Source organism: Camelus ferus, chromosome 18, assembly GCF_009834535.1.
Source record: "Camelus ferus isolate YT-003-E chromosome 18, BCGSAC_Cfer_1.0, whole genome shotgun sequence".
NCBI lineage: Eukaryota > Metazoa > Chordata > Mammalia > Artiodactyla > Camelidae > Camelus > Camelus ferus.
Window position 1 is genome coordinate 5,134,667 of NC_045713.1, and position 18,996 is coordinate 5,153,662.

Below are 18,996 nucleotides of genomic sequence, written 5' to 3' on the forward strand. Positions count from 1 at the left end.
TGTGTGTGTGTGTGTGTGTGTGTGTAATCAGTCTGTAGTAAAAACTATCCATGCTCTGCCTGTATACCTTTGTCCTTGTCACAGGGCATGCCGGTCTGGTTTCTGTCTGCCACCACGTGGCTGGCTCTGCCACTGGGGCCAGGCTGACCTGCTGGGGAGGGGGACTCAGGAACTCCACACAGAAGTGGCTAATATCAACACCAGTGATTATCAGCAATACCTTGGCAGGTCTTTGGCTGACAGACAGGTACGGTGGGACCAGTGATGTGCTGGTAAATGTTTAACTGGCTCTGAGGGGAAAGCTCTGACTTCAGTGTTTGCTGATTCCTATGATGTAAAATACATTCCTAACATGGCTGATTCCAAGCTCTCGACCTGGTGTCCCTGAAAGTGGAGTTGGGGAGACATGCTGCCCCTGGTCGGGGGTGAGCTGACTTCGGCATACCACTGGGTGGGACTCGGGAGGAGGACTTAAGGGGCTCATGGTCCTTAAGTTCTGAGAGATGCAAGGAGGAGAAACATTGGTGTTGAGAGGGAGGTTGGAAGGTATTTCCTCTCCGGAGGCTCACTGAGAGCAGGTAGGTGCAGGAGGAGGGAAGGCCTTTGAGCATGCGCACAAGGGTCCTTCTGCTGAGCCACAGCTGAGGAGGCTGTGCCTTAAGAAGGCAAGGAGTCCCAGGGCAGAAGTGAACAGGAATTCCTAACCACGCAGTTTTCCTGTCTTGCCTGAGGCCAGGTCCCATCCTTCCCCTTGGAGAACAGCTCTTACTTGGAAGCCAAGGAAGAATCAGATTCTGCTGATCCACACAATCTGGTGGCTGAGGCCCTCAATAAAAGGAGAAGTGAAAGGGCGTTCTCCCTGAAGGATTGGTGCAGCTGGATTTCTTCCCTAAGAAGAAAAACCTGAGGCTGGAGCTGCAGAGACCCAGCTTCTTCACTGGGCTGCCCAGAGATATTGAAGGTCTGGGTCTGGAGTCAGACACACTCTTCCTGTATACTTGACCCCAAATCTCATGGGGTCGATTGGAATAATTGGGAATCTTAAGCCTCTAGGATATACTTGCCTGCCCCACCTCGTGGAACCATTGGGAGGCTTGAATGAGAGAGCACTTTGCAAACATCAAAGCATTGAGCAGAAGTGAATGATGGAGCGATAGCAATGCCCCATTCATCCAAGACCTCTGGGAAAGAGCTCCTACTCATTCGCTCAATGGCTCAGTCCACAAGAAAGTCCTTAGTGAGCTGGGTAGTGAGCTACCCAGTGAGTTTTGAGCGTCTGGGGGAGATGGGGTTCTAAAGGAGCCCCTGGGAGAGGTGGGAGGCACCAAGATGGACAGTGGCACTGAGGGGAGGTGGGAAGAGGCTTAACACCAACCACTGTGCACGTGAACCCTCTCTGTCCTCAGAGGAAAGACAGGGCACACTAGAAAGCCCTCTCTGCTCATCTGCTCCCTGGTTTCTACCTCCAAGGACAAGAATCCTAAAGAATGGCTCCTTATAAGGAATGATCCCTTGATGGATGCAGTCTCTGGGAATATGATGTCTCCAACAGGAGAAGCTGTGTATACAGCATGAGGAGTTCTGACTATTTTGCAATCTTTGAGAAACATGGGAAGACACTGGACTGAGAGTTGATAGACCTAGATTCTGATTCCAGCTCTGCTGCTTACCAGCCGAGCAGGCAAGTCACTAACTCTCCGTGAGCCTCAGTTTTCCCACCTGTCAGATGAGCATAGTGATTCCCACCCTGCTATACCAGCCCAAAAGCATTGTCAAGAACTTAGCTGAGTTAGTGAGTGTGAGATGGCAGCTCCTATTCAGAGATGAAGGCTGATGAGTGCTGTTTGTTGGAACACAGACCTGGATCTTTAGGAAGGAATGAAGAACATCAGAAATGGTAAATATATGGGTAAATATGAAAGGCAATATTTTTTCTTTTAATTTATTTAAAGTGTATATGTTTATATATGGCTGTTTATAGCAAAAACTAAAACATTTTATTGAGGGGCTTATTACATATGTAGACATAATACATATGATAGCTACAGCATGAAGAATGAGAAGAAATTAATCTATATGGTTGCAAGTTTCTTAAAGTGTATGTCATATGATAGAATATTAGCTCTAAGTAGACTGAAAAGTTAATGACATATATTGTATTCCTTACAGTAACCACTAAAAAGTTAATGTAAAGAGATATAGCAAAAGAACCAATAGATGTAGCTTAAAAAGAAATTATAAAATAAATATGCAATTAACCCAAAAGAAGGCAGGAAAGTAGGAAGAGAGGAACATAAAACAAGAACAAAACAAAGGATAGGACAAACAGAAGCCAAGTAAAATAGTAGCCTTAAACCCAATTATATTGATGATTACGATTATATTAAATGTAAGTGGACTCATGTTAGAGCCCCCAAGACTATCTCTTCATTCAGAGATTTACTAGAAGGAGTCAGGACCCTGGATATAGTGTACTCATGCCTAAGATGTATTGCACTGATGTATTAAGAACACACAGCTGGATTATAAGGAAAAAAGATTCAGGCGGATCTAGAGGAATCCATACACTGGCTACTTTGGCTCTCTCCCTCCCATGAGGGATCACACAGAGCACACTCTTCCTCCAGCTATGGAAATGCAGCAACATATGTGTGTTCCTGCCCAGAGGAGCCCATTTTTAGAAACTCAGTGCCCGAATTTTTATTGGGGGCTGTCCAGGTAGGCACACTCTGCCTAATACATACCAAAATTCCAGAATCCCAGAAGGAAACCAGGTGTTCAGCATAAACTATATTGTTTGTACACAGTCTGGACACAGTGAATAAACTTTATCAGTTAACTGCTGACTGGGAACATTCCAAGGACCAAGTTCCCAGATGCCAACTGAAGGTCAAACTTGCAAGCAGGTCTTTCTAAGGTTAGGTCTAAGAATAGATCTACTGTGTTTACTTTTTTCTGCACAGGACTAAACACTCCAATTAAAAGGCAGAGATTTTTAGACCACATAAAAGAGCAAGACTCCCTGTCTACAAAAGATGCATTTAAATATAAAAGTACAAGTAGACTGATAATAAGTAGGTGGGAAAAGACATTATACAAATATAAGGAGGGACATTTTCATAATAATCCATCAGCAAGACATGACAATATAAATCTGTATGTGCCTGTATAGAGCTCAAAGATACATGAAGCAAAAATTGCCTGAATTAAAGGGAGAAAAAGACAAATCTACAATCATGGCTGGAGATTATAACAAAGTTCTCTCAGTAATGGCTAGAACAAGCAGATAAAAAAATCAGTAAAGACATAGAAGATCCGAATCACTTTGATCTAACTGATATTTATAGAATACTACATCCAACAAGTGCAGAATACGTTTTTTTCCCCAAATATGCATAATACGGCCACTGAGACACCCCATATACTTGGCCAATTCCTCAATACATTTTAAAAAACTGTAAAACTTAAAAAAAAATTTTTTTAAAGAACACAAGTTCTTTTCATTTTTGTTTTTGGTTTTTTTGGTGTTGAGGGGTAATTAGGTTTACGTATGTATGTATGTATGTATGTATGTATGTATTCTTAGAGGAGGGACTGGGGATTGAACCTAGGACCTCATACATGCTGAGCGTGCACTCTGCCACTTGAGCTATAGCCTCCTCCCAAAACTGAACTATTAAAAAAAAAAGTCTTCTGATCAAAACGGAATTAAATTAAAACCAGTAACAGCTTATCTAGAAAAACATATTTGGAAATTAAACATCACATCTCTAAATAATCCATGGATCAAAGAAGGAATCACAGGGGAAATTAGAAAAGACTTCAAACTGAATAATAATGAAAATATATCAAAAGTTGTGGGATGTAGTTAAAGCAATGATTAGAGGGAAATTTGTAGTTTTTAATGCTTACCAGAGACAGAGAGAAAGAAAGGTCTAATTTTCATCTTTAGAAGCTAGAAAAAGAACACCAAAATTAACCCAAAGTAAGCAAAAGGAAGGAAATAAGATATAAGAGCAAAAATCAGTCAAATAGAAAAAAAAAAAAAAAAAACCAGTAAATTAACAAAGCCCAAAGTTGGCTGTTTCAAAGAGGAACAAAATTGATAAAACCCTAACTAGATGGATAAAGAAAAAAAGAGGGCTTCTCACTACAGATTCTATACACATTAAGAAGATAAGGGAAATAACCAATAGGTCAGAGACGAAATCATAAGGGAAATTAGAAAAGAGTCTGAAATGAATGAAAATGAAGATACAATATACTAAAATTCATGGGTTGCAGCTAAAGCAGTGCATATAGGGAAATTTATATATGTACATGCTTACACTTAAAACAAGATACTGATCTCAAATCAATAACCTAAACCAACCTTAAGAAACTAGAAAAAGAAGAGCAAATTTAACCTAAAGCAAATAGATAAAGAAAATAATAATGAATAGAGCAGAAGTTAGTGAAAAATAGTATAGAAAAGCAACACGAAAAAACAATGAAACCGAAAGTTGCTTCTTTAAAAAGATAAACAAATTGACAAACTTTTAGGTAGACTGAAAAAAAAAAAGAATCAGCAAAATTTAGAATAAAAAAGAGGACATTACTAACCACTTTGCAGAAATGGAAAAGATCATAAAGGAATAATACATCAACAAAACAGATAACTGAGATGCAATGGACAAATTTCTAGGACACAAACTACCCAAATTGAGTCAATTAACTTGAAACTCTGAATAGACTTACAGAAATAAAGAGATTGAATTAGTATTCAAAAACCACCCAGATGGCTTCACTAGTGAATTCTACCAAACATTTAAAGAAGAATTCACACCAATCCTTTGCAAATTCTTCCAAAAAATAAAAGAGGAAACATTTCTCAGCTCATTCTATTAAGCCAGTATTACCCTGATACCAAAACCAGACAAAAATAAAACCAGACAAAAATATCACAAGAAAAAATAACTATATACCAATATCTCTTATAAGTATAGACACAAAAATTTTCAACAAAATACTAGCAAGCTGAATCTAGCAGCATATAAAAGTTATTAAATACCATGACCAAGCAAGATTTATCCCAAGAATGCAAGACTGGTTTAACAAAAATCAATCAATACAATACACTATATCAATAGAATAAAAGGAAAAACCACACATGATCATCTCATAAATGCAGGAAAAGCATTTGACAAAACTTTAATACCCCTTCATGATAAAAACACTCAAAACCTAGGCAGATAGCTCCTCAACCTGATAAAGGGCATCCACAAATAACCCACAGCTAACAACATATTTAATCATGAAAGACTGAATGCTTTCCCTCTAAGATCAGGAAAAACCGAGGGTGCCTCCTCTCATCACTTCTATTTATCATTTTACTGGCCATTCTAGCCAGTGCAATTAGAAAAGAAAAGGAAAGAAAAGGTATCCAGATTAAAAAGGAAGAAATGAAACTATCTCTATTTGTGGATTACATGATATTATGTATAGAAAACCCTAAATAACACACACATACACACAATTAGAGCTAGTAAATGAGTTTATAATACAAGAACAATATTAAAAAATTGTATTTCTACACACTAGGAATGAGCAATCTGAAAATGAAATTAAGAAAACAATTCCATTTGCAGTAGCACCAAAAAGAATAAAATAACCAGGAATACATTTGACCAAGAAGGTGAAAGAATTATATACTAAAAGCTACAAAACATTGTTGAAAGAAATTAAAGAAGACCTAAATAAATGGAAAAAATTTCATGTACATAGGTTGGAAGATTTAATATTGTTAAGATGGCAGTATTCCCCCAAGCTGATCCACAGATTCAACGTAATCCCTAGCAGAATACCAGGTGGCTTTTTTGCAGAAATTGACAAGCTGACTCTAAAATTCATATGGAAATTCAAAGGGCCCAGAATAGCCAAAAAGGAAGGAAAAAAGTTGGAGGACTAATACTTCCTGATTTCAGAATTACTACAAACTAAAGCAATCAGGACAGTTTGGTACTGGTATGAAGACAGACATATAGATCAACAGAATAGAATTGATACTCCAGAAATAAATCCTCACACTTACAGTCAATTGATTTTTGTGCAAAGGCCATTCAAAGGGAAAGAATTGTCTTTTCAACAGATGATACAACTGGATATCACATGCAAAAGAAAGAAATTGATCTCCTACCTCATACCATATACAAAAATGAACACAAAATGGATCAGAGGTCTAAATGTAAGAGCTACAACTATAAAACATAAGGAGGAAAATAAGGATAAATCTCCATGACCTTGGATTTGGCAATGGATTCTTAAATATGACACCAAAAGCACAAGCAACCAAAAAGAAAACAGATAGATTGGATTTCATTAACATTTAAAATTTTATTCTGTGAAGAGTGCTATCAAGAAAGTGAAGAGACAGCTCACAGAAAAGGATTAAATATTTGTAAATCATATATCTGATAAGGGAATTGTATCTTAAATACATAAAGAGCTTTTAGAACTCAATAATAAAAGACAAATAACCCAATTTAAAAAATAGACAAAGGATCTCAATATACATTTCTCCAAAGAAGATGTTCAAATGATAAATAAGCATGTGAAAAGATGCTCAACATCATTAGTCATGACGGAAATGCAATTCAAAACCACAGTGAGATAGCACTTGATACCCACTGTAATGGCTATAATCAGAAAGACAATAATATGTATTGTGAGGAGGTGGAAAATGTAGAATCCTCATGCAGTGCTGGTGAGAATGTAAAATGGTACAGCTGTTTTGGAAAACAATCTGGCAGTTCCTCAAAAGGTTAAACATACAACCCAGCAGTTCTGCTCCAAGGTATATAACCAAGAAAAATGAAGACATACGTCCACACAGAAGTTTGTACAGAAATGTTCATAGCAGCATAGCCCCAAAGTGGAAACAACTCAAATATCTATCAACTGATGAATGGATCAATAAAATGTAGTATGCCCGTATAATGGAATATTATTCAGCAATAAAAAGAAACAAACTGCTGATACATGCTACGTGGTTGAATCTTGCCAATGTTACGTATGCTAAGTAAAAGGAACCAATCACAACGGATCACATATTGTATGATTCTGTTCAAAGGAAAAGTCATAACCAGACAAATCTGTAGACACAAAGTATATTAGTAGTTGCCTAAGGTTTGGGGGCAGGTGGAAAGGCCGTGAGGGGGAAAGGGGAGTGACTGCTAATGAGCACAGGCTTTTTGGGGGGGTGATGAAAATGTTCTAAAATTGTGGTGATGGTCACACAACTTTGTGAATATACTAAAAACGATTGAATTACACATTTTAATAGGTGAATTCGTGGTATGGAAATATATCTCAGTAAAGCTGTTATTAAAAAATAAGGGAATATTATGAGCAATTCTGACAAAAAATTCAACAGCTTCGATGAAATGAACAAATTTCTTGAGAAACGAAACTTGCCAAAATAGACACAAGCATGTGCCAGAAAATCTAATATAAGGAAGAAAAAACACCAGAATTACATGAACTCTTTAAGAAAATAAAAGAGGAAAGAATAGTTCCCAATTCATTTCATGAGGCCAGCATAACCCTTGGTACTCTGATAAAATTCAACAAAGAAACAAAGTTTTAGATTGACATTCTTCGTGAATGTGGATGTGAAAATGCTTAATAAAAGATTAGTGAATTGAATCCGGTTGTATATAACTGCATCAAATGGAATTCAAGGTTTAATACTTGAAAATTAACCAGTGCAATTCACCACATAAACAGAAAACAAGAAGAAAAACGATCAGCTCCATAGATAGGAAAACACATTTGACAAAATTCTACTGAATAAACATCATAAAAACTGTTAGCTAATTAGGAACAGAACTTCCTCAATCCAATAAAAGACATTTACAAAAAGCCTACAGCCAACATCATCTTATGGTGAAAGACTCAGTGCTTTTCTGCCTAAAATTAGGAATGAGACAAAGATTTCATTCTCTTTACTTCTACTCAACATTGTCCTAGAGGCCAGAGCCCGTGCAATAGGGCAAGAGAAGTAAATTAAAAAGCAAACAGATCAGAAATAAATAACTAAAATCTTCTCTATTCATATATGATATGATTACATAGAGAATCCCAAGCATCTAATAAAATAACTACTGGAACTAATAAATGATTTTAGGAGAATCAGAGGATATGAGATCAATATACCAAAATCAATGTATTTTCTAAATACTAGCAAAGACTAATTTGAAATTAACAATTCAATTGCTCCAATAGTGTCCAAATAGAACTGTCAGGATAAATTTGACCAAAGATCTGCAAAAACCATTAAAAAATTCATGGAATGCATGCTGCAGTGTTTAGTGGCAAAGAGCATAGATGTCTGAGACTTACTCGAAATCCATCAAAAAATAAGATGAATGGACAGATGAATAGAAGTATGGATAGATGGAGTATTGTGTGATGAGACAAATATAGTAAAATGTTTAAAAATATGTAATCTAGGTGCTTTGGGTGCTCACTGGGCACCTTTCCAATTTTTCTGTATGTTGGCCATCTGGATAAGACTCACAAACTTGTAATTGTGGAATTTTGATTCCTCACACTCTCCCTTGCACCAAAATGTAAATTTAAAAAAATCTTTGTGATGGTTTAAAAATTGTTTTACCTTTTAAAAATCTTTAATGTTTAAAAACAGAGTCTAAGAAGTTTTGACTGGAGCCAATGGAGGAGTGTTGTACCATTTACTGAGATGGGGGAGGAAACCCCCAAGTTTTGGATGCATTCAAAAGAAAATATGTAACATGTAATTTATGAAGCTGATAACAATAATAATCATAGCTGTTTGTATGTATTTTCTGAAACATGTATTGGGCCCAAGGAATACCACGGAACAAACTGTTCTACCAGTAAAGATGTTATTCTTTGATAAAGAAAAAAGAAAAAGAAATTCATATTTCCTAGCTCTGTCCATGGAAAAGGCCTGGAAGCATAGCCACTCTGGTAGCAATGAGTTCTAACCCCCAGTACCTCAGAATGTGAGATTTTCAGAGCTCAGTGTAGATGTAATTAACTAAGATGAGGTCATCGTGGAGTAGCACAAGCCCTTAAGCCAATATGGCTGCGGTCCTCACAGGAGGAGAAGAGACATAGATTGTGATCTCTAAATACTATTTCACTTAAGAAACCAGGGACAAACCAATGGTAAAGACACATTTTTGAGATAATTGGAGAAACTGAACACAGACTAGGTATTTGGTGACACTAAAAAATTACTGATTTTGAAGGATGTCATAATGGTCATTATGATTATATTATAATGAAGGATGTCCTTATAATTACATTATCCTCCCCCAAAGTCTTCTTTATTAGAGACATAAACCGAAGTGAAAGAAGCCAGACACAAAAGGTCACACATTATATGAAATATCCAGGATAGTAAATCCAAAGAGACAGACAGCAGATTAGTGGTTGCCAGGAGCTGAGGGGAGGGAGTGACTGTTTAATGGGTGTATGGTTTCCTTTGGGGCTGATGAAAATGTTTTGAAACTAGACAGAGGTGGTGGTTTGCACAGTATTGTGAATATACTTAATGCCACTGAATTGTATACACTTTGAAATGGTTAATCTTATGTGTTTTTTTACCTCGATTTTTAAAAGAGGGAAAAAAATATGTGATGAAATACACATTGCATTATCCTTGGGAATGACTTTCCAACATTTCTGTATTGAGCAATTTTATCAATCTGGGGGGATAGAGATTAACCAGGTGGACATAAAAGAAATAAGATTGGCCAGGCATTGACAATTATTGAAACTAGTGATGGGTACTTGGGGTTTCACTATCCTATTCTCTATGCTTAAAATGTTCTGTAGTAAAAAGGGGTATGTGTGTGTGTGTGTGCGTGTCTGTGTGTGTTTAAGAGGAAGGTTCCAGTAATGATAAAGACACTGGTGTCAAACATTCAGGGGAGGATTTGAAAAAAAATGGTTTCATGAAATCATAGTGGAAAATCCAGTATTTGTAGATTAATAAATTGCTGTATGATATATTTTAAAATGAGCATATACCTAAATTAATAAATAACATTTTATAAATATTATAAATATAGTATTATAAATAGACTTTTGCCTCCCTCTATGTTTATATATTCAAGTTGCGGGAAAATAACTTTTATTTTAGACTTTTTCAGAAGAAGCTTTTCTTCATGGTCTTTTTATATTCTGGCTTTTGAGGCATATTTCTGTAATGAACAAGAGGATCCCACCATTAAAAAGGTGTCCTCACTCCTGGAGCAGAGCTATTGTCCCATCGCTTCAGCAGAATCTGTGCGACAGGAGACTGGCCAAGACACTATGCCCTTCACCACCTCACTTTACCAACTCGGTTTCCATGTTGAATAATTCTGATTGTCCATCCACAAAAATGTTAAGTTCAGATCTTCCTAAATAGAGTCTCATCATTTTCATTAAACCCCCAAAATGAGATGTACTTAGAGCCCGCTTTACTGACACTGGGACCTGGGTTCCCTCATATTACCCATCTGTCATTTCTGTGTGTTCCCTAAGGGGCTGCTTCTTGTGGACTCAAGGTGAATTTCCCAGTTTCCTCCCCTCTGGCTCTCTGACCACATCTGTCTCTTGTGAGATGCTCATGCTCTGGGCACACACCTTTTCTGATGGTGATCTCCTCTGCCCCAACCTTTCTGACTCCTAGAGAAGACACTAATTTTCCTTCAACACCAGACATCCTTTGATTCCCTGCAGAGCAGCCAAGATCAGGCTATAACATCAGACAAGAGTATACTGGATGTGAATGGGCAACAATCCGTAGCAGGTTCAGCAAAATTGGTTTTGTAAAGGGCCAAATAATAAATATTTTAGGCACTGTGGGCCACATACAGTCTTTGTCGTGTTTTCTTTTCGTTTGTTTGTTTGTTTTGACCGCTCTTTAAACATACAAAACCCAGTCTTAACTCCACAGGCTGCACACCACGGGCTGGAGCAGAACTGGCTCACAAGGCATCAGCTGCTGACCCGGATCCAGACCTCCCAGCTGAGTCTTGGGAGGGGCTGCAGCCAGCGGCCATGGGTGCCGGTCCGCCCCCAGGTTCCAGCGCTGTCCTTGCCCAACTCCCAGCCTCAGCCCTCACAGTAGGAGTCGGTTTCTGGAGAAACTGCTTGGGTCAGGGTTCTCAGAGAAACAGAGCTAATGGGGTATTTAGCTAGAGCTATAGACACAGAAGTAGAGCTAGGCTTTTTTTTTTTTTTTTTTTTTTAAAGGTATTAACTCATGTGACTATGGTTGCTGGCAAGTCCAAAATCTATAGGGCAAGGTAGTAGGCTGGAAATTCTGACTGAGGTCACAGCATTGAGTCCAGATTCCACAGGGCAGCAGACTGGAAGCTCAGGGTTTCTCGGTGACACTCTGCTGGAGAATTCCTTTTATAGGAACCATCAGGCTTTGCTCTTAAGGCCTTCAACTGTTAGAACAAGGCTCAACCAATTATAATGAGTGATCTGCTTTATTCAATGTCTACCGACTTAAATGTTAATCATGACTAAAATAACTTCACAGCACCATCTAGACTGGTGTTCAGCCAACATCTGGGCATCTTAGCCTAGCCAAGTTGTCAATAAAATGAACCACCCCACTGCCTGTGCCTCGGAGCCCAGGTTTCCTGAATCAGGAAAGAGAGAAGACTTTCTTTTCACTTTCCTTCAGTCTAGAGCTATGCCTCCCCACACCTCATTTATTGTCCAAAGACTGGCCTCTTTCCAGGATGACTTAAAGTGAAATTTCTACTCCTTGCAGGGGAAATACAACTCCCACCCACGGCGATAAAAGACACTTCCCTAGTACTGAATCAGGATGATGAGAATTGAATTCTAGTTTCAGCTCTGCTGCTAACCCTCTGTGGAGTCTGGTTTTTCACCAGCTCCAGGCCTCTTGCTGACCACTGGACCCAATACACAGAAGAACCCTGTAGAACAAAGTAGACATTCAACAGACACTAGTTGTGTTGTCTTAGCTTTGGGAAGCCTTATCTGATCAGAAAGTAGTTTTATTTTCCAGGCTGGCCCTCCCTGCCCCTTTTGCCCCCTAGTTTTGTGTCACAGTGCCCACATTTTGGCCCAAAGAGTCGTATTCAGGTGTTTGCAGCTTGGGCTCAAAGCAGAAAGATAATCTCCCTGCCAAGTAATGAGAAGCTACCACCGACAAGGATCACCACAAGCAGGACGGTAAGAATTCTATCTAACCTTCAAAACAGTCATAGGTACTTTCATCTCCAAGTGTCTTTGCCGTAGCTATCTTTGCCACAAACGTTTTTGCCACATTTTCACCACAGAACTAATTGGCCATAAGGCATTTTTGCTGTGAAAGATAAAATAACTGGTTGACACTTTGGTTAGATAGTTTGGTTTCAACTGGTTGAAATGCGTTAGTATTTCTTCCAGTTAGTGACATTACTGATGGTTTTATCGAGCTGACAGATGGTGATGATTTGCCCCAAGAGCTGGTTTCTTATTTCGAAACACACTACATTGAAGGAGAAAGAGGCTGAGGGTCCACAGAGTTGAACTCCCATTTCCCATAGAACTTTGGAACATCTATCAACGATACAATCCATCAGGTGTAAAAGCTTTCCCAACACAATACAGAGCTCAGTTACAAATATGCATCCTAGTTTTTGGAAACTGACACCTCTCTTGAAAGAAGAAATTTTAGCAAAAAAGAAAAAAGGATGATGAGGAGACGAATCAACAAGCAGAAAAATGTATGATCCTATGAACGAAAGATGTCGAAGACAAGTGCTTTAGTACAGCCTACAAAATAAAATCAGTTCTTTCTGCAGTATCGCCACAAATCTATACACATGTTCAATCTATTTGCATATTTTTTATTTTGCAATAAAATCTTTTTAATTTTGTTATTCAGTTTTCATGTTTTCAGTGTGTCCCTTTTAATAATCTCTCTTTATTTTTTTGTAATTTTGTCTTTTACAGCAAAATTGCCTTATGGCCAATTAGTTTTGTGGCAAAAAATGCTTGTGGCAAAGAGCTTATGATGAAAATATCAAACATGGAATTTACCTATTCTGGACATTTCATAAAAATGGAATCATATAATAGGTGAATAGGTGGCCTTTAGTGACTGGTTTCTTTCACTTAGCATAACTTTTCAAGGTTCATTAATGTTGTAGCATGTATCAGTACTTTGTTCCTTTTTTATGGCTGAATAATACTCTACACATGGATATCCTACATTTGTTCATCCATTCATCAGTTGACATTTATGTGTCTCCACCTTTTGGCTATTATGAATAATGCTGCTATCAACACCCTGGAACAAGTTTTTATGTGGACATATTTTCACTTTTCTTGGGTTAATAAACACAGTCTTAAACTGCAGCATAATATTGCATGCAGTTATATAACACTGCTGTGTAGACACACAACCATCTTACTAACACTGGAGTTAATTTTTGGATTTTCTTTGCCATTATAAATAACATTGCGGTGAATAATTTTGCATGCGAAGCCTTGCTGAGATTTTGGGTAATTTTCTGTGTGAAAGTTATCAACAAAGTGGTTTGTGTTTAGAGGAGAGTGACCAAGATGGAGACTGAAGTTTTAATTTGAATCTGTGCAACATAGTAACTTAAATGTCCATGGCACTACACACTTTATGAAACACTTGTCCTTTTCTTTCTTAAGAAGATACATGAAAAACATGAGGCTATTTAACCTGAAGAAGAGGAAAATCAGGGGGTCAGAACTGCCAACTGTAAAGCCCCAAATGGCCACCATTTGGAATGGAAGAGTCTAATTTCACATGATTCCAAAGAACAGGATCTGCTCACCATTGGCCAAGGGATTGGACACTTTCCCCTGATCCCTTCACACAGAAGGCAACATTTGAATGGGCTGGTGCTTCTGCCTGTGACTCAGAGTAGGACGCGGGGACTTCTTATGAAATCAAGATGGGTTCTATCTGTGAAGAAAAGTTCCTAACTCTTTAGCAAGAATGAGATCAATCTAAATTTAGGCTGTCAGCAGATTTGAGGTTTGCCGCAGAACTGACCTCCAGCAAGAAGGGAACGTTTTGGTCTGGGGAGTTGTCAAGGGACTGAGATAGGCTTGTGTGTGTGTGTGTGTGTGTGTGTGTGTGTGTGTGTGTGTTGAGAAATTCAGCTGCAGCTGGGAAGATGGCAGCTGGGTCAGAATGTGTAGAAGAAGTTTTGGTTGGGACACATTCAGACTTAGAGATCATTTCTCTGGAAGGCGTAGCACATGTTGACCTCAGTTGGCAGTTGGCAGCATCTCAGCAAGGGACCCAAGTCAACATGTGTTCACGTCAGTGAAGGTTTCACTAAGGAATATGAGCCTCTTGCCACCACCAGGCCATACGAATGGGAGAATATTTGCTCTAAAGGAAATGATTCTTAATTTTACAATTAAATAATATTTTAATGAGCAGTTCTTAAGTCCCCCTGGCAAAAGTTCCTTACCTGGGATTGGGGAGAAATTCCCTGACTTCCAGACTTCCCCCCACCTCAGTATTTACCAACATATAACGGTGGAACAGGAATGGTTAACCAGAATAAACACTCCCACTCAGACAGGGGAAAGATGGGAGCCTGCCTACTTGGGATTGGGGAAAATTCCTTGACTGGGTCTTGGTTCCATCTCTGGAAGGATCTCCCTAGCCCGTCATTCCCTGTGACTCTTGGATTCACTCTTTGAGAGTCTCTATCTACTCAGTGACCATGTCTGAAGTAGACACTAGGCCGTAAGTTCTCCATGGAGACTGAGCAGTGGTCTTAGTTTGCTTGCTGCCTGTAGAACGTTGGAGGGTCCAAGGATTATTTCAAGGATTGAAATAGTCACTCTTTCTTTCAGTTCAGATTAACGGTTCTTTTGATGCTACAACTTTCTCAAAAATTTAGTTGGCAGGGGCTGGGTACAGCTCAGTAGTAGAGCACATGCTTAGCATGCATGAGGTCCTGGGTTCAATCCCCAGTACCTCCATCAAAAAAAAATTTTTAGTTGGCTTCATGAATATTTGTCAAATGCAACCAAGAGAAACCAACTCACGCTACCAAAATTCTGTTTTCTCATTTCTTTACCTAAAACCAAAAATTCATTAGCTAAATTATCTTTCTTCCCCATTAGTTCAAGTGATAGTTTGGACAACAGTTTTGCCATTGTGCAACATGGGCTGCAATTTTTTTTCCCAATCTCCAATAAGCCCAAAGCCAAGGTCACTTATTTTAGACTTTCGTACTTCCAGGTATCAATTTTTCTATAGGTCAGTATTCACTATAATGTTACAATACCCATCCACAAATCTCAGCTTACAAAAAAAAAAAAAGCTATTTCTTGCTCACTTTACATGTTATTCTGTGGTGAGCCCCAGCTATGCTCACATGTCCCAGGCTGGAAGAGCAGCTCATATCTGAACAAACCAGACTCAGGACAGAGGAAGGGGACAAAGAGCAATGGTGGAACACTTCTACTCACATGGTTCATCAGCCATATTCAATAAATGGTCATGTCTGACTTTAGGGGTGTGGGGGTAATAATCTCACAGGGAAGAACAGTGAAAATCTGGAACAGTAATACAGTCCATGCCAGGGCCAATGAACAGAACCTTCTTTCTCACCTGAATTCTGAACTGCGACATAAGACAATCAAAATGACTCTGTTATTGCTCATATAGCCCAGATGGGAGGATGGCAGGTTGGTATAACAGCCAAAATGGGTTCACTGATATAAAAGCCCAGAATTAAAAACCTTACTGCCCAGTCACTGCTTTGCTGGATGAGGCAGGCCTGTGGGGATAACCTGCTTCTGGAAGAGCTGAAAGCATACACCAAAGGAAGGAACCTGCTCTTAAGCAAAGGGGAAGGGGGAGGGGGAGGGGGAGACCCTTGGTTTCTCCTTCCAAACTTTCCAGGCAGGTAGGTTATTCCAACTTCCCTGGAACAGAGTAAGCGGACAGAGGAAGGCCAAGAGTATAATGCTAATAAACTCCCTTCACATGGACGAAAACCTCAGGAGTCAGGAAGAAACACTTAAGACATAGACATCTTTCAGATGAGGAAACAGGTCAGTGAAGACCAGTAGCTTGCTCAAGTCCCATTTGGGTAGTTCAGTGTCACCCAGCTCCAGGGGAGGGAGGGGTCGATTTGTACCTAAGAGAGGTCGGGCTGTGCTTCATAGAGAGAGAATTGCCATTTGGGTAGAAAGGTTAAGATTTGAGGAATATTTTCTGTGTGTCTTCATGTATCCAAAGTGGTATCTGTTGATTTCATATAAACCTTTTCTTTGTGTTTAATGAGCACATATAGTTGTGGCCATTTCCCTCAGTCCACTCCCCAAAGTGGCCATTTAAGAAACCATAAAAATTGGTTGACTCTGAATAAAAACAGCCTTATCGGGACTGATTAGGCCTATTTCACAGTCCCAGAGGGGCTGAAATGGTGTCTGAAAGCCAGACCGTAAAAGGCAGCACTGAGGATGGAAGCTCTGGTCTTCTGATTCCCAGGCAAGTTTCCTTCCCCTGCCCCCAGCTGCCTGTCTACCCATGAGGGAGCTTGAGTGTCTCAGAGCACGTGTCCCACTCCGCAGTCCCCAGGGGATGGCTGCCTGGCTGATGATAGGATCCCAGCCAGTCCCAGGCTGACCCACGTGGGGCCCCTGAAGAGGGGTCTTCGCCTTTCACCAGGCTGTGATTCCTTTCCAGGCAGCAAAGCGGACAGACAGCGGAGGCAACCCATCACCGACGTGCAATTCAAGGATGTACCGTACTGCTGGCAGCGGCAGCGGCAGCCCAGGAGCCGATCAGAGAGGCACAAAGCCTTCTCAAAATCATCACAAATATGCCCCAAGACGTGTGAATCTGGTCCCTGCCGATTCCTCTTGCCAAGTCTACAGGAATTTTCGCTCCTCAAGCATTCCTAGGAGTGGGGGCGGAGTCTGTTGCCAGGGCGACAGGAAGGGATTTCCCTTGGGTTCTTACACACACACACACACACACACACACACACACACACACACACACACACACACCACACACACACCCCGCCACTTCCTTCTGTATTCTTGGCCTTCCTCACCCTTGTTGCCAAAAGAATGCAAACCAGGCCATCCTTCTGCTTCCTTTTCTCATAATTTTGCTTCTTTCTCCAAGGTCTGAATCTCCTGGAAAGAGCAGGTGGACCTCTGTCATCTCTCCCAGCCTATGCATTTGTGTCTTTTTATTCCTCCAGCCAGTGGGTGCCTTTGCCATCTCCTGAACCACAGGCTCTCGCTAGTATTTCTCCTTTGGGACCATAATTCCCAACAGTGAGGAGCTGATACTTCACCTGAGGTGGGGAGGAGTTGCAGGTGCATTTTGAGCCGTGTTGCCGGGGGATACTGATCTGGCACCAGTGGAAACTCAGTAATAATAGCAACAATTTACTGGCCGCTTGCTTTGTCAGGTGTCTCACATATATTGCGTGTAATGTTTGGAGGAAAGCTTTTTGGGGGGTCCATTTTACAGCTGAGAACATTAAAGTTAAGAGGATTAAGCCAGGCCCTCAGCTAATGAGTGGCAAAACCAGGATTCAACCCCACATCTATTTGGCTCCAATGTCTGTGTCCTCCCTGTGTCCCAAGCTCCTGGAGGTGACAGAGGCCAAAATGAGGATAGCACAGTGGGAATTTACTGTACGTATCCAGGGCAAGATATAAGTCCTCAGGAATGCATTCTGAGTTGGCCGGTGACCCTAGGGAGGGACGGGGGTGGGGAGTGATTACAGTAAATTATTTTCATACAGCACTTTATAAAACACTTCCACAAATACGGACTTGTTTGTTCCTCTTCACAGATTTGGGAAGTAAATCTCACCATCCCCTTAAGTTGAGGTATTCTGACTCAAAGGCTGATGCATGTGTCTCCACCCTGTCCCCAGCCCCCACCCCCCACCCCCCAGCACAAACTCCAGGGAATAGGCTCCGGTGAAGGAGATGTGACTCTGAGCTCATGTGTAACTTTAGCAGTGGAGGCTACAGCAGGGTGGGCAGGGTATTTTCCACCCCCAAGAAACACCCTCCACCCTTCTCCATCCTTCTCCGTGGAGTAGGCTGACCTTTAGGCACTACAGCAGGAGACTTCCTGGCCCTCTGGTTTCAGGGGTTGGCTGACGGGGGCACCAGGAAGTCGGCTCATCCCTCTACAGGTACAGCTGCCCTCATCAGGCCCAGGAATGATGCCCTCCTCTGGCCCCTCAGGCCCCGGAGGTGCAATGGCTCTTGGTCACTCCCAGCCCTGGGGTACTGCACCAGCCTACCTTGCCTGCCCTGTTACAAATCGTCACCTTATCCAGTTCCCCTCAAGTTTCCCATTTTGAGTGTGTCTGCCATGCTGTTACTCCAGGGCCTTGATAAGAAAGATAGACCTACAAGCCTCAGCAGCTTGACCCAGTGAAACATCAGGCCTTGCTCATGTCACAATCCATCGTGGGTCTGTGTGAGGACACGTGTAGAAACTCTGGGGAGGGGATGGAGGAAGTTGTGTCAGACAGTAGGTAAGAAAAAGTGGTGGGTGGAGGGTTTGTTTATCTGGAAGGCATAGGCCACGTTGACCCGGGGTTGGCAGTTGGCAGCACCTTGGAAAGTGACTTTCCAGGTCAACGTGCAAATTCAGGGTTTGTCAATCACTGAGAAATAGGAACCGCTTGTCAGCACTGAGCCACGGAAATGAAAGAGTAATTGCCCTAAAGTGCTGATGCTTGCCCAGAGACAGTAACTTTGACTTAATTATCATTTACTTTAATACACAACCACAAAGCTAAAGCAATGTACTAGACTCTCCAGGAGTTATAAATTTGATGTAGACATAGGATCTACCCTCAAGACACTTGAAATCTCTTCATATTAAAATTTTATTTTTAAATTTACACACAGGAAAGTTCATTCCTTTTGGCATATGATCCTATCAAGGGTTTTAGTATTCCTTTG